The sequence below is a fragment of the Myotis myotis genome, unplaced genomic scaffold (genome assembly GCF_014108235.1).
Source record: "Myotis myotis isolate mMyoMyo1 unplaced genomic scaffold, mMyoMyo1.p scaffold_m19_p_2, whole genome shotgun sequence".
Taxonomy (NCBI): Eukaryota; Metazoa; Chordata; class Mammalia; order Chiroptera; family Vespertilionidae; genus Myotis; species Myotis myotis.
The window spans coordinates 90,711,251-90,737,662 of NW_023416324.1; the positions used below are offsets into that span (position 1 = coordinate 90,711,251).

Here is a 26,412-nt window from a genome sequence, read left to right on the forward strand (position 1 = left end):
AAACTCCAGACTTGGCTGTGGAGACGGAAGGATCCACAACGTAGCAACAGCAACAACAAAGGAACTGTCCTCTTCCTTGCCTTGCATGTTATTTGGAGACAAAAGAAGAGTTTCCAAGAAAAATAGATACTGTTTTTTCTCTAGTGTTAATAACTCCTTAGATTATATTCAATATACCTCTAGTTCAAGTTGTTTTCAGAATGATGACTCACAGTCACTACAAAGATAACTTACTTGTTTCTTAACTATTTTAAATGACTCATAATTTTCTAAAATTTATTAATTGATGAAGTTATGAAATTTAAAAAGCCAGTCCATAAATATTTAGGGACAGAGAAGGGGAAAAGAGACAACCAGCTGATTTAAAAGTTTTTAAAATTAGCTGCTGGGATAGGCAAAATTATGATCCTCCCAAAGATGTCCACATCCTTATCCCTGGAACCTGTGACTACATACCTTCCAAAGCAAAAGGGACTTTGGCACCGTGATTAAGTTAAGGGTCTTGAGATGGGGAGATGGGGGTTATCTGGGTGGCCCAATTTGAGCACAAGAGTCCTAAGAGGGAGCCAGGAGGGTCAGAGTCAGAGAGGAGACAAGCAGCAGAGGCTGCAGACAGGACTGCAGGTGGCCTCCAGAGCTGGGAAGGGGAGGGAAGGGATTCTCCCCCGGAAGCCCAGAGCAACCAGCCTGCTGATACCTATACGTTAGTCCAGTGAACTGATTTTGACGTCTGTAAGGCAATACACCTGTAAGTTTTAAGCCAATAACTTTGCGGTGCTACTGCATGAATAGGAAACTAATATACCTACTATATACTAGTAGTGAAAGGTGGAATCCTGGGCACAAAAGTGAATGGAGAAAAAGAAGTATTACTCCAGTAGCAAGGAAAGAGGGCTGTCTCAAATGATACACTGGGAACTCAAGGTCTACTAGATTTAATAACGAAAACATTTGTCTAGAAAGACACTGAGACAAAAGCATGTAATTAGAAAGAAAGATGTCAAAATAGCTCAAGTGCAGTGGAGTAGAGGCCTTCCAACCTACTGAGCAGGACAGGGACTATGTAAGTATCTTCTGCACAGGCTTTACAATGGCTGGGCTGCCACCCTCACAGTTTCAGGTCTTTAGTTCTCAAGACTTTTGTCTTATGAACATCCTTACAAAACCTTCAGTTAATCTAAGGAGGAAAGGCTACTCCAACCCTAGGGGTAACTAACGCAGTCCACAGTATGACTCACAAAGGGTGTACCAGTCCGGCAACATCTTTCTTTGAAGGATAGATATTTTAAACAGCAACTCCAGAAAGCATTTAAAATAATTGTAAAAAGGCTAAGGGCTGAGCCAGCCTTATCCATCTTTCTATCCACTGCAGCGAGCCCAGTGCCTTCCATGTAGTAAGTTAGGTGCTCAATGAATATCAACGTATTCGAATTGGTAAAGCATCTTTTCTCCAATTGTTTTGGAGAGATAGGGTTTGCATGTAAAGGTCACTGGGGTTACAAACAGGAGATCATAGTAATCCAGTATACTTTTAAAAACCTTCATAATTATGCTGTAATAGGGAGAACAACTGTACAGCAAAAAGTGGTCCTCCAATGAGAGAATCCAGATTCACAATACCCAAGGTGCCAGAAGTAAGAAACATTTTAAACTCAATACAAAAACTTTGATATTAATACAGATATATAGGCATATACATATATAACTGGATTTACTAATGAATAGGCTTTCTCTACCTTTGAAATAAGAAGAGATAAAAATAAAATGCATATTGCACTGAACACATGACATGTGGCATGGTTTATAAATATGTACGTTTTGTCTCTCCTTCATACACACGAACTCCAAACTCTGCCTTTCCAGATACTGGCCTCTTGCCCTAGATTGAGGTCAAGAGAAACCTTTAGGCGAGTGGTTCTCAACCTGTGGGTCTGGGTCGCGACCCCTTTGGTGGTAGAACGACCCTTTCACAGGGGTTGCCTAAGACCATCCTGCATATCAGATATTTACATTACGATTCATAACAGTAGCAACATTACAGTTACGAAGTAGCAATGAAAATAATTTTATGGTTGGGTCACAACATGAGGAACTGTATTTAAAGGGCCAGAAGGTTGAGAACCACTACTTTAGGATGTTTGACACCATCATTTCCTTACCACCTGTCTGGGGGAAGCTGGTCATTACCACCAGTAAGAAAACGCACTGCATGTGGCTCCCCAGAGGCGGGGAGATGCTCTTAATGCTCATCCATTAAACTGGAGGTTTCTCTAACCGCATCAGCCACTCCTTAGATCTGGACATTTGTTATGCCTCAACCCAGGTGCCCAACAAGGGTCAGCGGAGCTAACAAGCAGCAATTATAAGTCTCTGTCAGCAGAATTCCCTACTTTTCTCTTTTCCCTACTTCGGACATTAGTGACTGAAAAAATGAAAGGGCTGAAGGGCAGCTGGGCAATTTTGAGAGAGAAAAGTGGTCAGCCAACATAGCCACATGCCAATCTGTAATTTCTGCCTGTGCCTTGAAAGTAGAAGGAAGAAGGAAAACTAACATTTGTGAGTTCCTAGAAGATAAATGTATGCTCTAAAAGCACTGCAAGGTATTCCTTCCCAAAATTCAGTGTTCTTATTTTTTTCTCTTCATTTTTTTTCTTTTTATTTCCTCTCTCTCTCTCTCTCTCTCTCTCTCTCTCTCTCTCTCTCTCTCTCTCTCGTTTTATTACTTTTATCAAAGTTATACTTGCATGTATTTGTAGAGTCAAGTAAATCTGAGGTTTATTAGAAGAGACAGCAGCCCCCAGCCCCAATCCTGCCAGCTGGCTCCCCAGAGGCAACCTGTTTTCAACTCTTGTAGTTGATTCCTTTGGTATTTATCTCTACACTAGAGGCCCAGTGCACAAAATCCATGCACTCAGGGGGAGGGGGGCTCAGCCCAACCTGTGCCCTTTCATAGTCTGGGAGCCCCACGATCGATCGTCCCAAAGAGATAGGCTCTGCCCATCTGGGGTTCCTCGACTGATCGTCCCAAAGAGGTAGACCCTGCCCACCTGGCTGGGGCTCAAGGATGGATCGCCCCCACAGAGTGAGGCCCAGTACCCGCCACAGCACTGCCAGCCAGGTAGCCTGGGTCTCCCTCTTTGGGCAATCAATTGCACCCTGCAGAGGGAGGTCCCACCCACCCGCCACAGCCTGCTGGTCAGTGGCCTGGGCCTCCCTCTTTGGGGCAATTGTGGAGCCCCGCGATTGATTGATCGCCCCGCTGCCGGTGGCCTGGGCCTCCCTCTGCAAGGTGACCATGGATCGATGGCCAGGCCCCTGACCAATCGCATTGCACCTGCCTTGGCTGGCCTGGTGCTAGTGGGTGTCATAGCGTGGCCGTCCAGAAAGTCATCCAGACAGTCGTTCTGCTGTTTGGTTGTTCAGTCGATTTGCATATTACGCTTTTATTATTATATATCTTTAAAGAAGATACTTTTATAGCTGCTTGTAGGATTTGTTTGTTTCTTAGTTTTAGGCATTACATGTTAACTCTATTGTAGCAGAAAAGCACTGGGCTCTCCTTTCACACCCACGCTCCACCACCTTTCTTTGCATACATAGGTTCCACCATCTTCCCAAAAGCAGTGTGCTGAGATTTTGTTAGCTCACCACTCTGTGTTCACACTGTGATGTGTGAACGCATACACAATGATTACTTTTCCTTTTCTTTGCACCTTTTTCTTTCCCTCGCTGTAGTAACTATGTTGACTTTTCACCTGTGTTGTTTCTGCAAACGTGTGCTCTTCCATGCTCTCCTGTAGTGAGGGGGGAGGAATGCATGGTATAGTGGTTACATGTGTGCACTGTCTGGGTTTAAACCTCAATTTGCCACTTACTAGCTTTGTAATTTTGGACAAATTATTTAGGCACTGAGAACCTTAATTCCCTCATTTGTAGAAGGAAGGTAATAATAATTACCTACCAAATAGGGCTACTATTAGGATTCAATTGTTAATGCGTGCATACTCAGAATTGTCTGACACACAGTGACTTCTTTTTTCACCTGAAGCTATTTCCCTTTTAGAGAGAGTGGAAGGAAGTGGGAGAGACACAGCGAGAGAAAAAGTGACATGAGAGACACATTGATTGGTTACCTCCTACATGGGCCCTGACCAGGGCCAGGGATTGAGCCTGCAACCAAGGTACGTGCCCTTGACTGCAACTGAACCTGAGATCCTTCAGTCCACAGGCTGATGCTCTATCCACTGAGCCAAACCAGCTAGGGCCACCATGACTTCTTTTTTTTTTTTTTCTTCAAACATACTCTCACTGATTTTCTACAGAGAGGAAGAGAGAGAGACAGAGAATCAGAAATATCGATGAGAGAGAAACATCGATCAGCTGCCTCCCGCACATCTCCCACTGGGGATGTGCCCGCAACCCAGGCACATGCCCTTGACTGGAATTGAACCCGGGACCTTTCAGTCCACAGGCCGACGCTCCATCCACTGAGCAAAACTGGTCTCGGCCACCATGACTTCTTGATATACAGAAGTGGTGATGACTGTTATTAGTTATCCAATTATTATACCTGCTGAAGTAACTCAGAGCCTCTGGTCGGCTCAGTGTAGACCAGGGGTCCTCAAACTTCGGCCCACGGACCACATGCAAATACAAATATTGTATTTGTTCCCATTTTGTTTTTTTACTTCAAAATAAGATATGTGCAGTGTGCATAGGAATTTGTTCATAGTTGTTTTTTTAAACTATAGTCCGGCCCTCCAACGGTCTGAGGGACAGTGAACTGGCCCCCTGTTTAATAAGTTTGAGGACCCCTGGTCGAGACTCTAGAAAGGCTCACCCTCTGGAAGGCTGCACCACAGCTGGGGCAGGGATAGCAGTTCTCTACCATGGGGTGGGGGTTGGGGGGAGGGGGGACTTTGCCTTTCTCCTATGTTGGATCTCCTGCTTGGGGAGCTTATCTCGTCTTACTTTACTTTTTGGTGAACATATTCTAGCAGTCTGAAAGTATCATTCTTCTACCCTCAGTTTTGATAGACGGTATGACTGAGCATTTGATTCTAGGTTGAAAATTATTTTTGTTCAAGCCTTGGAAGGCATTGTTCTTTTGGTTTGTAGCACTACTGCAAGAAATGACATCATTTTAACTTCTGATTCAAATTCTGGTTTTCTCTTAGTGTTAGGATCTTCTTTTTTGTCTCCATCACTGTCAGGCCCTGAGGGTCTTGCTGTGGTTCTAGTTTTTTCATTGCACTGGGTACGTGGTAAGTCCTTTCACTGAAGTGTACATCCTCCAGTTCTGGGAAATTTTCCTTCATTATTTCTTTGAGGAATTTCTTTCCTCAGTTCTCTCTTTCTGAAACTCTTACTTGGATGTTGTACTTGCTGCACTGCGCTCTAAATTTTTTTCTTTCTTGCCCTAACCGGTTTGGCTCAGTGGATAGAGCGTCGGCCTGCGGAATGAAGGGGCCCAGGTTCTATTCCGGTCAAGGGCATGTACCTTGGTTGCGGGCACATCCCCAGTGGGGAGTGTGCAGGAGGCAGCTGATCGATGTTTCTCTCTCATCGATGTTTCTAACTCTCTATCCCTCTTCCTTCCTCCCTGTAGAAAATCAATAAAATATATTTAAAAAAAATAAAAAATAAAAAAATAAATTTTTCTCTTTCTTTTTAAGACAATTCAACTTTAGTTTTCAACCCTTCTAACTTTTACACGTCTGCTATCACATTTCTAATTTTCAAGAATCCTTTCTGCTCTCTGAATATTCCATTTTTAATGTGTCTTTTCTTTGCCTTTGTTACTAACTACCTTATCATTTCTTACTCCTCTGAGGATGTTAAAGCTCTTTTTTCATGTCCTCTCCCTTCACAGCCTATGGTTCCTTCAAGTTGTGTTTACTGGTTGTGCTTTTGCTGTGGTTCTACTTCAGTAAATACCTGGTGTATTTCTCGGACATGTGCTCACATTTTAGCATGAGCTGTTGGAGACTTGTGTGTGTGTGTCCGCGCGCGCGCGCGAGCGCACAGCGCACCTGTGGGGGGTAAAGGGGTAATGCTTCCTGAATGAGGGGCTCGCTGGAAAGTAATGTGTGGGTTCTGTTTCCTGGGGAATCCCTGATGTTAGTATATTAAGTTGTTTTCTCATAGGCTGGTAAGATGCCCACAGAGTGGCCATTCCAATCTCCCACCAGGCAACGGTGAGGGTGATAATCCTAGCGGCTAGGATGCACGGAGGCATGTCGGCGAAGAAGGCAGGGTGTCTCAACATCCAGCTAGTAAACTTCCACTTCAGCCCAAACTAGGAATCTTCTGCCTTGTCCTCTTCAGAGATAAATTCCAGGCTCCTACCAAGATAAAGCCCTGTGGGTCATTGGGCTGTCGCAGGTATGCGGCACAGAACTGGGGAGAAAACCTGGGGTCTGCTTCTCAAGCACACATTCAACTGACAGTCCCGTTCCAGCCCTATCTTTGCCCCCCGCCCGGAGGTAACTGGTACTACTAATTCCTGAGTCTACAGGGGTACGGGGAATACTGCACTTCAGGTTGGGTTGTTGCTTGCCTGTCCCCAATGCCAATTTGAATTTCGCATTTTGGTATCTGCTTAAAGTAGTTTCCACTTCTCTAACTTCTTTTCAGCTTCCGAAATTATGTAGCTGATGTCTTCTCTCCCATTGAATTAATTCTTGATTAATTTATGCCTCAACCCCCCCCCCCCCCCACTTTACTGTTTACTGAAATAGCATTTTGAGAGGTAACTGAGGTTAATGTTTATGTTCAATCTGTCATCTTTAATCACAAGTCTATTAACCTTACTCCTTAGGTAAGATAACTGAGGTACCAGGAGAAGGTAAGTAATTTGTTGAAGTTCACAAAACCAGTAAGCAATAAAATTGGAACCTGAACTCAGATCTGTCTGATCCTAAAGCCCACCCTTTCCAGGAAAGCACACGACTCCAGAGGCGGCCAGGGCCTCTTCACAGGAGCCATTTAATAGGGATAAGCTCCACTCTGAAATCAGTACCAGGGTAAATACCAAGAGACCTAGAAAACACAGGTGACGTCTCTCATCCTCCTGCTGCTCCCACACCCCTTCCACACCTTGTTCTGAATGCTCCCCTCGCCCCCCGCCCTTTGCTCCAGGCTCAGCCCTCTGACTTAGTTTGAAAGAATTCCTAACAGGGAATGGAATGGCGCCAACAGTGGACTCTTGCCCAATAAAATGAATGCCAACTGTTACCTTTACCAAAGATCAAAATACTTCTGAGGAATCAAAGAAACCCCTTCTCGGAAAATGTCGGGGATCTTCTTTTCACCAAAAAGGCAATGAGAGAGATGCTGTTACGTCTCACTCACTAACAGCCATTGCCTTCACCTCATGTCAACCTCAGACCCCTGTGATAGATTTATCCTGTGGATCCACATCAGGACCAACCCATTCTGTACAGCTAATGGATAAGAACACGAGCTCCAGAATCACACAGGCTGGGGTTCAAATCCAAGCTTTGTCACTTACTACTTGTGTGAACTTGGGACAAGTTACATAAGTTCTCTAAGCCTTGATTTTTTTCATCTAAAAAATGGTAATAGTCAGAGCATTCACTTTATAGGCTTGCTATCAGTTTAAATGATATTGTATATTAAGCCTTAAGCATAATACCTAGCAGTATACAGTTAATAAATGCTAACTGATATTTTATTTTTCTTATTACCACAGTCAAGAAATATTTATGCACAAGAAAAAAAACTATGTATGATGACAGATGGTAACTAGACTTATTTATGGGGATCATTTCACAATATATACAAATATTGAATATATATACATATATATATATATATCCTATTTAATAATAGACAAACATGGTAATTAACCATACCTCCGCTACACTTCCCATTGGCCAATAAGCAGGATATGCAAATTAACTGCCAACAAAGATGGAGGCCGGAAGCCACGCAGCTGAAGCGAACATGAGGCTTGCTTGCTCCAGTGATGGAGGAAGCCAAGGTTCCCCGCCTGCCGCAGCTGGGCTCTGAGCTACAGTCTAAGCAACAATGTTGCAATTATAGAAGCTAAACAAACCCCAGATACTTGCTTTCAGCCAGCCGGCCTCGGAGCTGGAGCCGAAACAAAGTTTCAATTACAGAAGGTAAACAAATCCCAGAATAAAAAAGAAAAAAGAAAAAAAGGGGAGACTGGGAACTTCAGTTGCAGGCTTGGCCTGCCTGAAAACAGCCATCAGCCCCTCATCCAGGCTGGCCAGGCACCCCAGTGGAGACCCCAACCCTAAAGGGGGTGCGGGCAGCCTGAAAACAGCCATCCGCCCCTCATCCAGGCTGGCCAGGCACCCAAGCGGGACCCCCATCCTGATCCGGATCATCCTTCAGGGCAAACCAGTCGGCCCCCACCCATGCACCAGGCCTCTATCCTATATAGTAAAAGGGTAATATACAAACTGACCCTAACAGCAGAAAGACTGGGAATGACTGGTCACTATGACACATACTAACCACCAGGGGGCAGATGCTCAATGCAGGAGCTGCCCTCTGGTGGTCAGTGTGCTCCCACATGGGGGAGCTCTGCTCAGCCACAAGCCAGGCTGATGGCTGCCAGTACAGCGGTGGTGGTGGGAGCCTCTCCCGCCTCCTCTGCAGCACTAAGGATGCCCTACTGCAGCTTAGGTCTGCTCCCCACTGGCAAGTGGACATCCCCCAAGGGCTGCCAGGTTGCCAGAGGGATGTCTGATTGTCATCTTAGGCCCAATCCCCCGGGGAGCAGGCCTCAGCCAGCAGGTGGTCATCCCTCGAGGGGTCCCAGACTGAGAGAAGGCACAGGCTGGGCTGAGGGACCCCCCCCCCCCCCACTGAGTGCACAAATTTTTGTGCACCGGGCCTCTAATACTCTAATATATATATATAATGTTACATTCAATTATACCCCAATAAAAATGTTATAAATTCACTTAAGATATATTAAAACATCTATGTTCATAGAGTTGTGTTATACTTTGTGGAGGATGCAAAATGAACAAAAAATCAGCTCTATCTTTTAATGGTTTGTGAAAGACAGGGTACTAGTAGGGCACACACCACAGGTATCCAGTGAGGTGTTACTGGAATGGATTACCCAGCATGCAGTATGCATAGCTCCTGGCCCTGCATGGGGGCCACTGGAAGCTGGCCTCCAGTGTTCCTAGGGTTGCTCCCAACCACTTAAATCTTCCAAGCAATGTATATTGAAGACAGAAACTTTGGTTATGTAAAAGTTTTAAGAAGTGAAATGATGCAATGTACTTAAAGGATACCAGAGGTAAGCAATCCATCTACATTTTTAAGATGATGACATAAATTGAAAAATATACAGTATCCAAAGGAATGTTCGTTAAAATATATGTATAGTGTGGATAATATATGCACAGAACAAACAGATGCTAACTATATACCTTTTCACACTGGTCATAACTCAGAGAGACTCACTAATTCAAAGGAGATCAGCCAACCACCACTGTAATTACAGAAATGAACCTTCTGACAAACTGAGCCATGGTGTGCTTTGGTGATTTTTGAAAACATTTCGTAATAAGACTGTTGAAGAGAACGATGAGCAGCAACTGATTAATTAGAAAACCACAGACATTATAAATATATAGGACAATGTTTTATTCATTTATTTATTTTCCCCTTTTTATTGAATTTATTGGAGTGAACACTGGTCAACAAAACTACGCAGGTTTCAGGTGCACAATTTCATAGCACACCTCCTATACACTGCCCTGTGTGGTCACCACCCCAAGTCTGGTCTCCTCCATCACCATCTAGCCCCACCATACCTTCTTCCACCTGGCAACCAATGTTGTTGTCGTTTTTTAAAGACGTATTAGGTTTTTAAAAAATATTTTTAATTTATTTCAGAAAGGAAGGGAGAAGGAGAGAGAGATAGAAACATCAATGATGAGAGAGAATCATTAATCAGCTGCCTCCTACATGCTCCCTTACTGGAGGTCGAGCCTGCAAACTGGCATTTGCCTACTGGGAATCGAACCATAACTTGGTTCATAAGTCGGTGCTCAACCACTGAGCCACACTGGTTGAGCAAACAATGTTGTTTTAAATAGCAATTATTCATTCAACAATCATTGACTGAGTACTTATTAAGGGCCAGAAATTGTCTGGTCCCTGGGCATACAGTATGAGCAATACAGACAAAGTTCTTGTTTCCATGGAGGGTGTTTGCTGGTAGATACTAAACATGCTAATAAATAATATTTTTATAGAGCTAGAAATGCTATAAAAATAAAAATAGGTAGTGGGCTTGGCCTTAATACTGCAAATAAAGAGAGTTGGGTGAAAGAAAAAGAAATCTAGCCTTTAGGATCTGAATTCTTTAAAAGAGAGGGGGAGGGAGAAAGAGAGAGAGAGAGTAAGAGAGAGAGAGAAACAAAGAAGGCAAAGAAAAAAGAAGAAAACATCAGAAAGGAGGTGAAGGAGTTCTGCTGTTTGTAAAATAGAAACCAAGGAAGGACACTAACCTAGAGCCGTGGTCAGCAAACTGCGGCTCGCGAGCCACATGCGGCTCTTTTGCCCCTTGAGTGTGGCTCTTCTAAGCCTTAGGAGTACCCTAATTAAGTTAATAACAATGTACCTACCTATATAGTTTAAGTTTAAAAAATTTGGCTCTCCAAAGAAATTTCAATCGTTGTACTGTTGATATTTGGCTCTGCTGACTAATGAGTTTGCCGACCACTGACCTAGAGGATCCAGGGTCCCAAAGACCCTCCTTTCCTTGTCCTTCCCTGCAACCTACAGTGAATGGGTCCCAATCCAGGAGGAGGGAGGCCACCTCTGGCTCCTGCTCCAGGCACACAGAGCCCTGACACCCAGCTCCCAGGAGAGAGGATACGCTGAGCCAGGGCAGTTCAATTGGCCTAGGGGTGTAGAAGCTCAGGCAGCACACAGACGACATGGAGATTTGGGCCAGGAAGTGAGAGCAGGGACTAAAGGCATCACTTAGAAAGTCAGTCCTGTTTCTGAAGTTTGAATGCACTGACATTAGTGAGCTGGCAAAAGAGGTTGGCGGCTTAGAGATACCAGGCTTGGCACTACCCTGGTTCCCCATATGTGACTTTATTAAAGGGAATCTCTCTGAAATTATCCTATGTCTCTCAGACTACTTATAAACCAAACAGTATATTTGTTTGCAATGAGAAATCTAACTGTTGTTGAGATCAGAAGGCAGTGTGCCTGGCACATCACACACATTAATTCATTTAATTCTCACAACAGACTGAATGTAGTAGGAACTATAATTGCCTCCATTTCATAGGCCAGGAAACTGAGGCTCAGAGAGATGAAAACAACAGCAGGTGAGTGCAGAGCTGTCAGGGGACCCAGGCAGTCTAGCTCCTGATTCCATGCTCTGATTCATTATGTTTGTTTGTTTGTTTGTTTTAATTTTGAAAGGCATTTGGGCGTCAGAGGAGCTTAGCTTAAAGGAAACTATGATCTCCTCATCTCAGGACCCCGTGCTTTTTTGTTGGGGTCCAGCCCCAGTAGATCCAGGTGTTCCCAAAGGTGTGGATGGAGTCGTCGAAGAATGAAGGGCACACGTACGCAGGGTTCATTTGATCAGCATAGCAAGGTTCTGTTGCCAGGATCTCCAGCCAAGTTCTGTAGCCAGGTTCTCCAGCCAGGTTCTGATCAGGTTCTCTTGCCATGTTCTCTGCTAGGTTCTGCAGCCAGATTCTGTCCAGGTTCTCCAGCCAGGTTCTCCAGCCAGGTTCTGATCAGGTTCTCTTGCCATGTTCTCTGCTAGGTTCTGCAGCCAGGTTCTGTCCAGGTTCTCCAGCCAGGTTCTCCAGCCAGGTTCTGTTCAGGTTCTCTTGCCATGTTCTCTCGCTAGGTTCTGCAGCCAGGTTCTGTCTGATTCATTATGTTATAAGCTAATTGCAGGAGCTGTAAAGGGGGAGAAGCTAGCCTAGCCAGTGTTGCTCAGTGGTTGAGGGTTGAGCATACGATCGGGGCATGTGTCCAGTTGTGGGCTCGGTTCCCGGTGTGGGGTGTGCAAGGGGCGGCAGATTGGTGATTCTCTCTCATAGTTGATGTTTCTGTCTCTCTCTACCTTTCCCTTCCTCTCTGAAATCAATTTAAAAATATTTAAAAAAATAAAAAGATGGAGAAGCTAGAAGGTTGTTTGGACCTGTGGATGTGTGGTGGTATCATTCATTGATTATTCTGTGGAAGTTAAAGCACATGTTTGTATTTTGCCTGTGTTTAATTCTACTCATCTCAGCATCTGCCCCTTCCACAGGAAACATTATGCTTTATTTTTAACCTGTTTTTGTGCTATATTATTCAAGGTGTGGTGCTTGACATGTAAGAGACAAGTTTCTCTAAATTTCTGGATGAAGAAAGCAGTGATTTGGGTGAGTTTGATTTAATTTATAAATTTTCCAAGTTATAAAAATCAGAGGCCATCAATCCATCACCAAAACCTTTTAGATCACACTAGTCAACATTATCTTAGGTTCAGGGCATAAATGTGCTCCACCCTAGCTTATGTTAATTCCATTTTATTTTGAGGACATGGTGGGTTATGTTAAATTCCAGTTTCATTCCAAGTATTCCTTCTCATCTTTGCCTTCTGAACCAACAGTCAACAAATATATTTTATCTCCTATGTGCCCAATACTATGTTAAGGGTACAAAGATGAATAAGACATTGGTCCTCACCAGGAAGGAAGGAAAAGAGGAGGCAGGAGAAAACAGGTAGGCCTAAAGTCACCCTCCCTGCTTGGAATGGGATAAAAGTGAAGCCCTCCCTTGTAGAGTAGCTAGCAATAGAGAACAATTGTGCCCTTACTAACTATGGGTGAGGAACACCGCAAATAAACTAAAACAAAAATAAATCTAGGTCATTGTTTTTATTCTCTTGCTCTGAAATCTCAAACTCATCAGTGGGAACAACAAGTAAAAGAGACATGGAGGGTTTAGTATCTTCCATTCCAAGGTATTCTCTGATGTAAATATTTCTAAGGGCCTAAGAAAACCATCATAATTCTAATAAACAGACTGATAAGCCAAACCCTATTAGGCATTATTTTAAAAATCCTTCCAATTTTCTACAGTGAAGGAGCCACTGGAATTTCAGGCCACAAGACACAAACCACCGAAGGGCGATGCTGGAGTGGACGGGGAGACCGAAAGACTCCACTCCCTCATTTCACAGCCAGGGAGTTGGTTCGCAGAGAAAAATGATTGGTCCAAGGTCCACAACTACTTAGTGGCAGAGGCACTGCGGCCTAGATATGCTCTTCCCTAACCTAATTCTCATTGCCTTGATATGAAGGGCAGCATTAGACATACTCTAAACACAGTGAGGGTCATGGGAATAAAAATAACATTAGAAAAAAAACAGAAGGGCATTAGGCTTCCAGTCAAGATGGCAGAGTAGGTAAATGCTTTGTTTGCCTCTTCCTGAAACTATACCAAAATTTCAATGCAATTACAGAGCAACCATCAGTGAGAACCACATGAAGACTAGCTGAAGAAACTTCCTATAACTAAGGATATAAAGAAGAGGCCAGGTGGAGACTGGTAGAAGGGGTGGAGATATGGAACAGGCAGGTCCCCCCCACACAATATGACAGTTAAGAAACACAAGGAATGACTTGGCTTCAAATAAAACCCCGAAGAGCAACAGGTCCGCCCCACACTGGGCTCCTCGGCCCAGTCTAGTGCTGGGAACAGGATTCCCCACAACATCTGATCATGAAAACCAGCAGGGCCTGCGGCTGAGTAAGGAAAAAGGCTGCGGGAGACCTAGATGCCACAGGTCTTGCAAAGCCTGCACACAGAAGCACCTGCTCATAGACTCCCTCACTCTGAGGCCCAGTGCAGGGGCAGCAGATTGTAAGGCACCAGGGACACATATGGGGAGGGACGTGCTGGCATACAGTACTGTTCCTTTTGAGTCCTCCCTGTGCCCAGCAGGCAGGCACAGATGGGATTTCTTTAAGAATAAAAGTAAGACTCTAAAACATAAATAAGAAAATATAGGAAATATTTGAAAAATATTCTCCCTGACAAAGGCAAATACATATTAAAACAGTGGATCAACCAACTATAAAGCTAGTACGAAGATTAAAAGGGAAATGTAGGAGGATCATGTATAATTACAAGAGTAAATTAAGGAATACATACAAATACACACACACACAAACATAAACATGGAGGAGGTGAGTAAAAACTGTAGTGATTTCATAATGTGTTTGAACTTAAGTGATCATCAACTTAAAATACAGTGCTATAAACATAGTTTGGTATATAGGAAGCACACAGTAACCACAAATCAAAAACCTAAAAACATCCTATCTAATAAAGAGGGAACATGTTAATTGACCCTTACACCATCTCAAATATGACAGTGCCCACAGCCAACAAGGAGGGAATATGCTAATTAACTGCCACACCCTCAAAGATGACAGCACCCATAGGCAATAAGGAGGGAATATGCTAATTGACTGTCATGCCTTCAAAAATGGCAGCACCCACAGCCAATAGGAGGGGATATGCGAATTGACTGCCCCGCCCTCAAAGATAGCGGTGCCCACAGCCAATAAGGAGGGAATATGTTAATTGACTGCCACACCCTCAAAGATGGTGGTGCCCACAGCAAGTAAGGAGGGAATATGTTAATTGACTGCCACACCCTCAAAGATGGTGGTGCCCACAGCAAGTAAGGAGGGAATATGTTAATTGACTGCTATGCCCTCAAAGATGGCGGTGCCCACAGCCACAAGATGGCAGTGCCCAGTCCCCTCAGCCCCACTGGGGTTGCAGGCCTTGCCACAAGCCTGCCTCCGTAGTCTCCCAGTCCCCTCAGGCCCCAGCTGTCCAGGGCCGGCCCAAGGCACAGGCAAGCCTCGGATGGTGGCTGCCCAGCCACCCAGGGCCACCTGAGGCTCAGGTAACCAGGGCTGGCTGAGGTTTGTGCTGCCGGCAGTAGCAGCAGCAGAGGTGTGATGGGGGCATCGCCTTCCCCTGATCACCGGGTGGCCTCCCACCCTTGAGGGCTCCCGGACTATGAGAGGGGGCAGGCCGGGCTGAGGGACCCCCCTCCAGTGCATGAATTTTCATGCACCAGGCCTCTAGTTATACAATAAACAAAAAGGAAGGAATTCAAACACAACAATAATAAGTCATCAACATATAAGAAGAGAAAGTAAGCCCTGACAGGTGTGGCTCAGTTGGTTGGGCATCGTCCTGTGCACAGAAAGGTTGCCGGTTTGATTCCAGCCACCCAGGTTGCAGGTTTGATCCCTGGTCACCTTGGTTGGGGTGCATACAGAGACAATCGACCAATGTTTCCTCTCACATGGATCTCTCTCTCTCTCTCCCTCTCTCTCTCCCTCCCCCTCTCTTTCTCCCATCTTCTCTCTCTAAAATCAGTAAGTACATATGGTTTTTAAAAAGCAAGACAATTAAAAAAAAACAGAAAAAACTACAAAACAATCAGAAAACAATGAATAAAATGGCAATAACTACATACATATCAGTAACTGCTTTAAATGTAAATGGACTAAATTTTCTAATCAGAAGACATAGGGTGGTTGAATGAATATAAAGAAAAAAGGACCCATACACAGGCTGCTTACAAGAGACCGACTGTAGTTCAAAAGACACACACAAGACATGGAAATTAAGGAATGCAAGATGTTTCTTGCAAATGGCAATGAAATACTTATACCAGACAAAATAGACTTTAAAACAAAACACAATGGGCATTTCATAATGACAAAGGGATCAATCCAACAAGAGGACATAATTCTTGTACACATCTATGCACTTAATTTAGGAATACCTAAATATATTAAGCAAATATTGGTGAATATAAAGGGAGAGATGAACAGTAACAGAGTGTCAGTAAGGGACTTGACACCTCCTTGACATCAGTGGGTAGATTAGCCAGAAAGAAATCAAGAAGAAAACAGTGGCCTTAAGTAACACATTAGATAAGATGGATTTAATAGATATTTTTAGGACTTTTAACTCCAAAGCAGCAGAATATACATTTTTTTTTCAAGTGCACATGGAACACTTTCCAGGAAAAGCTATGTAGTAGGCCACAAAACAAATCTCAGTACATTCAAGAAGATTGAAATCATATCAAGTACTTTCTCTGATCATAACTGTATGAAATCTGATACAAGACAATTAAAAAACACAAACACATGGAAGCTAAATAACATGCTACTAAACAATTAATGGTAAACAATGAGATGAAGGAAAACATCAAAAGGTACGTTGAGACAAATGAAAATAACATAATGAACCAAAATGTATAGGACACTGCCACAGCAATCTAAGAGGGAAATTTACAGCAATACAGGCCTACCCCAAGAAAAGTTTCAAACAATCTAAACTTATACCTAAACAAACAAGAAAAGGAAGAACAAAACCAAACTGTTTAGAAGAAAAGAAACAATAAACATCAGAGTGAAACCAAGAGCTGGTTCTTTGAGAGGATAAATAAAATTGATAAAGTTTTAACCAGACTCATCAAGAAAAAAGAGGACCCAAATAAATAAAACCAGAAATGAAAGAAAAGTATCAACTAACACCACAGAAATACAAATGCATCTAAGGAAACACTACAAAAAATTATATGCCACCAAATTACACAACCTGGAAGAAATGAATAAATTCCTAGAAATATAAATTCTTCCAAGGCTTAATTAGAAAGAAACAGAAAATCTGAACAGACCAATAATTAATTAAGTAATCAAAAAACTCCCAACAAACAAAAGCCCTAAACCAGATGGCTTCAGACGTGAATTTTAGCAAACATTCAAAGGAGAATTAACACCTATAACACCTATCCTTCTCAAACTATTCCAGAAAATTGAAGAGGTGGGAAAGCTCCCAAACTCAATTTATGAGGCCAGAATTACCCTGAAACCAAAAACCAATCAAACACACAACAAAAACAATTATAAGCCAATTTTCTTTAAGGACATAGATGCAAAAATCCTCAACAAAATATTAACAAACTGAATTCAGCAATACATTAAAAAACAATCATACACCATGATCAAGTGTGATTTATTCCCAGGTGCAAGACTGATTCAATAGCCGAAACCGGTTTGGCTTAGTGGATAGAGCGTCGGCCTGCGGACTGAAAGGTCCTGGGTTCGATTCCGGTCAAGGGCATGTACCTGGGTTGCGGGCACATCCCCAGTGGGAGATGTGCAGGAGGCAGCTGATCGATGTTTCTCTCTCATCGATGTTTCTAGCTCTCTATCTCTCTCCCTTCCTCTCTGTGAAAAATCAATAAAATATATTAAAAAAAATAAAAAAATTTAAAAAAAAAGACTGATTCAATAGCCACAAATAAATTAATGTGATACACCACATAAACACAATAAAGGATAAATATCATATTATTCTATCTAATAAAATAGTAATATGCAAATTAACCATCACTCCAACACACAAGATGGCCACTCCCATGGGGACACAAGATGGCCGGCACAAGATGGTCTGCAAGGGAGGGCAGTTGTGGGCCATCAGGCCATCAGGAGCGGCAGTTAGGGGAGATCAGGCTGGCAAGGGAGGGCAGTTAGGGGTGACCAGGCCAGCAGGGGAGGACAGTTAGGGGCAATCAGGCCTGCACAGGAGGACAGTTAGGGGCAATTGGGCCAGCAGGGAAGGGCAGTTAGGGGCGACCAGGCTGGCAAGGGAGGGCAATTAGGGGTGACCAGGCCGGCAGGGGAGGACAGTTAGGCGTGACCAGGCTGGCAAGGGAGGGCAGTTATGGGTGACCAGGCTGGCAGGGGAGGGCAGTTATGGGTGACCAGGCTGGCAAGGGACGGCAGTTAGGGGTGACCAGGCCAGCAGGGGAGCAGTTAGGCATCGATCAGGCTGGTAGGGGAGTGGTTAGTGGGTGATCAGGCTGGCAGGCAGAAGCGGTTAGGGGCAATCAGGCAGGCAGGCAGGTGAGTGGTTGGGTGCCAGCAGTCCTGGATTGTGAGAGGGATGTCCAACTGCTTGTTTAGGCCGGATTCCACTGGTCCCAGATTGGAGAGGGTATAGGCTGGACTGAGGGACACACAACCCCTGTGCATGAATTTCATGCACCAGGCCTCTAGTCCTATATAATAAAAGGCTAATATGCAAATTGTCCCTGAGGGAATTCGACTGACTGGGAGTTCAACTGCTCGCTATGACATGCACTGACCACCAGGGGGCAGTGTGGAACAAAGTAACACCCCCTCTGGCAGCTGGCAGTGGGGGAAGGAAGGCCCTGATTGGCTCTGATAGCCGGCCAGGCCTAGGGATCCTGCCCGTGCACAAATTTCATGCACCGGGCCTCTAGTCATATTAATAAATACAGGAAAAGCATTTGACCATATACAACATCCATTTATTATTAAAATTCTGAGCAAAGTGGGAATAGAGGGAACATAACAACATAATAAAGGTCATCTATAACAAATCCACAGCTAAAATCATACTCAATGGTGAAGAGCTAAAAGCTTTTTATTTAAGATCAGGAAAAAGACAAGAATGTCCACTTTTATCACTTTTATTTAACTTAGAATTGGAAGCTCTAGATACAACCAATAAGAAAAAGAATAAAAGGCATCCAAATTGGAAAGGAAGAAGTAAAACTATCAATATTTGCAGATGACATGATAATGTATATAGAAAGTCCTGAAAAATCCACCAAAATGCTATTAGAACTAATAAATGAATTTAGTCAAATAGCAGGATACAAATTAATATTCATAAATCAGTTGCACTTTTATATATTAACAGACTATCATAAAGAGAAATTAAGAAAACAGTCCCATTTACAATTATGTTAAAAAAGTAAAATACTTAGGAATAAATTTAACCAAGAAGGGAAAAGACATGTACTTAGAAAACTGCAAAACAATGAAGAAAGAAATTGAAGAGGATACTAATATACTGTGCTCATGTATAGGGAGAATTAACATTGTTAAAATGCTCATTCTATACAAAGCAATCAGCAGATTCAATGCAATCCCTATCAAAATACCAATGACACTTTTGACAGAACTAAAACAAATAATCCTAAAATTTGTATGAAACCATAAAAGACCCTGAATAGTCAAAGCATTCTTGAGAAATAAGAACAAAGTTGGAGGTATTATGCTACCTGAAATCACACTATACTACAAGACTACAGTATTCAAAACAGCATGGTTCTGGCATAAAAACAGACACAAAGACCTACTGGTGTGGCTCAGTGGTTGAGTGTCAATCTATGAACCAGGAAGTCCTGGTTTGATTCATGGTCAGGGGACATGCTGGGGTTTCAGACTCAATCCCCAGTAGGGGGGATGCAGTAGACAGCCCATTGATGGTTCTCTCTCATTATTGATGTTTCTATCTCTCTCTCCCTCTCCCTTCCACTCTGAAATCAATAAAATCGATTTAAAAACAAACAACAAACAAAAACCAGACACATAGATTAATGGAACAGAAGAGAAACCCAGAACTAAACCCACACTTACATGGCCAATCTATGACAAACGAGGCAAGAATATACAATGGAGCAAAGACTATCCTATCTAATAAAAGAGAAACATGGTAATTAGTGTATATCCGCTACCCTTCCCATTGGCTAATCAGCGAGCTATGCAAATTACATGCCAGCCAAGATGGCGGCCGGAAGCCAGGCAGCTTGAAACTAACATGAGGCTTGCTTACTTCAGTGACGGAGGAAACCAACGTTCCCCGCCTGCCTTGCCAGTCTCTGAGCTTGCAGTTTGAAACATAGTTACAAATATAGAAGCTAAACAAAACCCCAGAAACCTGCTTTCAGCGAGCCAGGATCTCAGAGCTGGAGTTAATACAGTGTTTCGAATATAGAACACAAACAAACCAGATACCTGCTTTCAGCAGCAGAGGCCTCAGAGCTGGAGTCAGAGCTAAAGTTGTCCCAGAATAAAAAAAAAGAAAGAAAAAAAGGAGCAGTTGGGAGCTTCAGTCACCCGCCAGCCTGAAAACAGCCCTCAGCCCCTCACCCAGACTGGCCAGGCACCCCAGTGGGGACCCCCACCCTGAAGGGTGTGTGACCAGCTGCAAACAGCCATCATCCCCTCATCAGGGCTGGCCAGGCACCCCAGTGGGGACCCCCACCCTGATCCAGGACACCCTTCAGGGCAAACCAGCCGGTCCCCACCCGTGCACCAGGCCTCTATCCTATATAGTAAAAGGGTAATATGCCTCCCAGCACCGGGATCAGCGGAGCCGTGAGGCCTCCCGGCACCAGGATCAGCATGACAGGGGGCAGCGCCCAAATCCCGATCGCCCTGCGGCTCTGTGTGTGACAGGGGGTGGAGCCACAACCTCCCTATCTGCCCTGCTCTGTTCATGACAGGGGAAGGCGCCCCAACCCCCTGATCAGCCCTGCTCTGTGCCTGATAGGGGGGAGCTCCCCAACCCCCTGGTCGCCCTGTGGCTCTGTGTGTGACAGGATGCGGCGCCCCAACCCCCTCCACGGGCCCTGCTCTGTGTGTGACGGGGTAGAGCCATAACCTCCCCATTGGCCCTTCCCTGAGTGTGAGAGTGGCGGCGCCCCAACTCCCTGATCTGCCCTGCTCTGTGGGTGATAGAGGGCGGCGCCCCAACCCCCTGATGGGCCCTGCTCTGTGCATGACAGGGGGCAGCGCCCCAACCCCCTGATTGGCCCTGCTCTGTGCGTGACAGGGGGTGGCGCCGCAACCTCCCCATCCACCCAGTCTTGAGTGTGACGGGGCGGTGCCCCAACTCCCCAATGGGCCCTCCCCTGAGTGTGACTGAGGGTGGCATCGCAATCTCCCAATCCACCCTGCTCTGTGCATGACAGGGGGCGGCGCCCCAACTCCCCAATCAGCCCTGCTCTGAGCCCGACCAGGGGCTGCACCTAGGGATTGGGCCTGCCCTCTGCCACCCGGGAGCAGGCCTAAGCCAGCAGGTCCTTATCTCCTGAGGGTTCCAGACTGTGAGAGGGCACAGGCCGGGCTGAGGGCCCCCCCTCCCCCTCGAGTGCACAAATTTTTATGCACCGGGCCTCTAGTCCTATATAATAAAAGCCTAATATGCTACGTGTCCAGTCCAGTCATCCGTTCAATCAATCAAAGCATAATATGCTAATGATATGCTAAGGCTGCTCAACTGCTCACTATGTCGTGCACTGACCACCAGGGGCAGACAGTCGACTGGTCGACTAGTCACTATGATGTGCATTGACCACCAGAGGGCAGACGCTCCAACCAGGGTCTAGGGTCTGGGGTCTGGCCGATCAGGACTGAGTGAAACGGACTGGACATGCCCTGAAGCCCTGCCATGGTCCCTTCCCGGCTGGCCAACCTTTTGCATCCCTCCCCCGCCCTGATTGTGCATCAGTGGGGTCACTCAGCCTGGCCTGCGCCCTCTCACAATCCGGGACCCCTCAGGGGATGTCAGAGAGCCAGTTTCTGCCCGATCCTGCAGGCCAGGCCAAGGAATCCCACTGGTGCACGAATTTGTGCACCAGACCTCTAGTGTCTTCAGTAAATGGTGTCAGGGAAACTGGGTAGATATATTCAAAAGAATAAAATTAGACCACTTCTTACACCATATATAAGAATAAACTTAAAATGGATTAAAGACTTACATGTATGATCCAAAAGCATAAAACTAGAATAAATGATAGTTAGTACTCTTTGACATCACTCGTAGCAATGTTTTGTTTTGTTTTATACATATCTCCTCAGATAAAGGAAACAAAATAAATAAATAGATAAATGGGACCAAATCAAACTGAAGATTTTTTTACATATCAAAGAAAACCATCAACAAAGTGAAAAGACAACCTACAGAATGGAAGAACATATTTGTCAATGATATATCTGATAAGGGATTAAAACCCAAAATATGTAAGGAACGGATACAACTTAACACCCCCAGAAAAACACACAAAAATAAAACACAATTTAAAAAGAAAGAATGGGCAGAATATCACCTCACACCTCTCAGAATGGCTACCATCAATAAATAAACAAACAGTAAGTGTTGGTGAAGTTGTGGAGAAAAGGGGCCCTTGTGCACTATTGGTGGGAATACAGATTGGTGCAGTATGGAGGTTCCTCAAAAAATTAAAAATAGAACTACTATATGATCCAGCAATTCCACTTCTGGGTATTTATCCAAAGAAATCCAAAACACTAATTTGAAAAGATATATGCACCCCTAAATTCATTGCAGTGTTATTTACAACAGCCAATATATGGAAACAACCTAAGTGTCCATCAATAGATAAATGGATAAAGAAGATATGGCACATATATACAGCAAAATATTACTCAGCCATAAACAACAATGAAATCTTGCCATTTGCAACACATAGATGGACCTAGAATGTATTATGCTAAGTAAAAAAAATATACAAAGACAAATACCACATGATTTCATTTATATGTGGAATCTGAAAAACAAAATAAGTTGGCAAACAAAACAAATAAACTCATAGATGCAGAGAACAAATTGATGGTTGTCAAATGGAAGGGGAGTGGGGAGATGGGTGAAAAAAGGGCAAGGATTAAAATGTACACATTGCCAGTTATAACAATAGTTACCAGGATGTAAAAAAATACTTATGACTGTGGTGCTTTGTAAAATATTGCTAAAAATAAGTGATTCTCAAATTTGAAAAAAAAGGAATGACATTAAAAAGTCATAATTAAGGGCAATAAGGAACCCCCAAGAAAACCTTACCATTCTCATCATGGGTTTCCCTACTGCTGCTTCTCTGTCCTCAGTTCCAGCTTCCTATTCTACTATAAAACTCATCTTCCTCATCTCAATCTGCCAAACCATGAAAAACTTACATTTGAACATACCAACTGAAGCCTGAGAGCAGGATGGTCTCCTTGCATCACCCTATTCCTGCACCCCCCATTAAACCCTGAGTAAAAACCAGGGGGAAATGCCTCACTCTCAATGAAGTGTGAGACAACCAATCACCACTAAAAATAATAGAGCTGGAAAGCTTCTTCATTGAAATGCATGGTTTATTTATCCTACTGCCTAAGGACACATATGAGGCCTGTGCAGTTAATTTTAATATTTCACACGTGTCAATTATTTGAAGTACCAGGTCAATTGAACGCAGCTGACTGAGCTAGACAACGCAATTGCCCAGACAGCAACACAACGGGACCCATCCCCAGGCTCCCCGCCCTGCCCCCACCCTGTTAGGCCCTCTTCTTCAACTTGAAGCTTCCACACACACCAGCTTAACTTCTGCTGCAGTTCACACTCATGGAGGAAATTTCACAGGACAGTAAAGCAGGAAAATGACTCCATGGCACCGAACAAAATGCTCTTCTGCTGTGGACTTGTCCTTCCTAAATGCATCTGTAGAGCCTGGCCTGAGTGTGGGGGCAGAGGGAGGAGCCTGGCACTCTTCTTCCCTGATCCCTCTGGGTCTGTTAATCTCTTTATTCTCTTCCAAGCTAATATTCAGATCAGCCACACAGCTCAATTTACTTTGTTTGTGACTCTAATTGAATAAATCTAAAATAACAACAGGCACACTGGCCCAGAGCCTTGGCCAAATTCCTCTTTAGGTACTTACAACACATTCTAGCTGTTTTAATTCTCCTTGCAAGCAGCTACAGGCACTCTAGTGCATCCCCAATTTTATTTTTAAAAAATTTTCAATTACAGTTGATATCAATATTATATTAGTTTCAGATGTACAGCATAATGGTTAGACATTTACATAACTTACCAAGTGATCCCCCCGCCAATAAGTCTATTATCCACTTAGCACCATAACATAGTTATTGCATTACTAGAGGCCCAGTGCAAGAAATTCATGCATGGGGTGGGGGATTCCCTCAGCCTGGCCTGCACCTGTTAGAAATCTGGGACCACTGGCTCCTAACCATTAGCCTGCCTGCCTGATTGCCCCTAACCCCTCTGCTTGCCTGTCTGATTACCCCTAACCCCTCTGCCTGCCTGCCTGATCACCTGTAACTGCTCACCTGCCTGCCTGATCGCCCCTAACCACTTTGCCTGCCTGCCTAATAGCTCCTAACCACTCTGCCTGCCTGCCTGCCTGATCACCCCTAACCACTCGCCTGCCCCTAACTGCTTGCCTGATTGCCCCTAACCGCCTCTGCCTTGGCCCCCACGGCTTTGTCTAGAAGGATGTCCGGAATATCATCTGGCTGTCTGGTCTAATTAACATATTATGCTTTTATTATTATAGATTATTATAGATTACTAACTATGCAGGGTGGGGCAAAGGTAGGTTTACAGTTGTGAGTACACAAAACAGAGTTTATTCCTGTGCTGTTATTTATTCACTATTGTATTGTTTTCTACACACGAGTGGCATTCTCTACACTGCACTTTACATTCTCGTGACTATTTTGTAACTACCAATTTGTATTTCTTAGTCCCAGCCCCCCAACACCTCTCCCACATGGCAATCATCAGTTTGTTTTCTGCATCCATGAGTTTGTTTCTGTTTTGTTAATTGTTTATTTTGTTTTTTAGGTTCCACATGTAAGTGAAATCATTTGGTATTTGTCTTTCTTGTCAGGCCCTGGTTATTACACCAGAGGCAGATTACTATTATTTACTGTTTCAGAGGTTGCTAATATTTACTGATGGGAAGGGCTTATGGGATAATCTAGGAAGAATTTAAGCATCCTTGAAGGTGGGGAGGGTATCTTATCCAAGTCAGTAGTCATTTTTTAATGCAAAGATTTTCCGAAAGGTTCTATGCTGTGCTGAAATATCACTTCTTCAGAATCATAAGATCTGAGTCAACAAGGGAAGTTTGTTTAGTCTATTTTCTAAGTTACATTAAGGTGAATCCTCAATGATCCTGAGTTTGTAGCTATTCCCATTTGTAAACATATTCAAAGAACAATCAATATAATAAACCTGCCACTCATTCTAGCTTCTCTCAATCCTTTACAAAGGGAGAATTTAAAAAAACACACACACACACCCAAAAAAAAACACCTGTAAATGTGTATTACCTACTGGGAGTAGAAACATAGTGCGATAAGCAAGCCATTGGTACTGAGTTTAAAACTGGTGGATCAAACTTTGGAGCCTGCAAGCTTTTCTCTGGGGAGAGCATCACTTCCCAAGAATGCCTTGAAGGGAATCATGTGGCTAAGCTGCTGAATGGCTTTGATCACATGCACAGAAAGCTGGACATTCTTTCAGCTATTTGAAGACAAGCTAAAGGAAACCAATGCACATGACTGGCACCTCTCAAGGAAGGAAGGAGCAGGCTCAAGTGTGTCTAAATGATGATCCCGTTTTGGAGGGACCCTGTCTTACAAATCAGGTAACCTCTGTTTGAGCATTGCCCCACAGTAGGATGGTCCTCAGAATAAACATTTCTGCTTCTTGGCATGCAGGTGTTTTCATTGTATATTCTTAAGAGTTTGGAAACTTCCTCATGGGTTCATTAAATATCCCAGCAAGCACTTTGGGTCAGGGACCTCTTCTCAAACATCCCACCGTGTACTTGACCCTAGCCTCTTCTTACGTTTTTCTTTCACTGGTAGAATTATTCCAAGTCTTTTATTCCCTTTTCCAGGCTCCTGTGTCTCATCTTGGACTAATAAAGCCCAGCTAGAGACTGTGTACCAATAAGTCCATGCTGAAACTGGCTCCCAACCCCAGGGAAACCTGCTGAGAAGATGTAGATGCAGAAACCTCTTCTGCCAGTGCACCTCTGAACTCAAGGTCACGTTTTAATGAGAGTCAGCTGGCCGCCTGATCCTTGTCTATAAGGGCAGCCCGTGCAAGTTATCTAACACACTGCTGCTGTCATCAACGCTGCCCCAAACAGCTGGGAGATGTTCACTGAGTAAATGAACGGGCATGTCAATGTCCTCAAGGTCACTGCCCGGGGCAAGCCTCCGCACTTAACACCCCAGAGCCCTGCATTTCAGCTCCTATTGGAGATTTCTCCTTCTTGTATTTGTTTCTAGTCACAGCTCAGAGTGAAACACGTGTAAGGTAATTACTCCTCGGTGCCTGTGGTAGCTCATTGATAGAAACCATTTTCAGAGGGAATGCTATAGCAAGGAGTTTAGATCAAAGCTAGACTATTATTTCCTTTCCTTGTCTCACCCACATACATTTACTCCCTCCTCCTGGAAAAAAAAATATTTTTCTATTTGTGAAGACAGATCATAAAGGAATTAAGAGTTTTTTCTTGTAACGGCGCTATTTATTTCCTTAGTTATATAAATATAAAAAAATAAATATTTCTATTAAAAGATACTAATCAAGCTTCTTCCTAAAGCTCAAGCTCCAAACCCTTAATGTGATTTCATTCAATCCCATCTCTCTAGGATGAGGCCATGTTCATGTCAAGATGCCATATGT

At 43.9% G+C, this 26,412-nt stretch overlaps 1 protein-coding gene across 2 annotated transcripts in view; it reads right to left on the reverse strand.

Moving 5' to 3' along the window:
• FARS2 (phenylalanyl-tRNA synthetase 2, mitochondrial) overlaps window positions 1-26,412 on the reverse strand; it is a 590,825-nt gene that overhangs the window by 111,658 nt on the left and 452,755 nt on the right. The gene's annotated exons all lie outside the window — the stretch shown is intronic.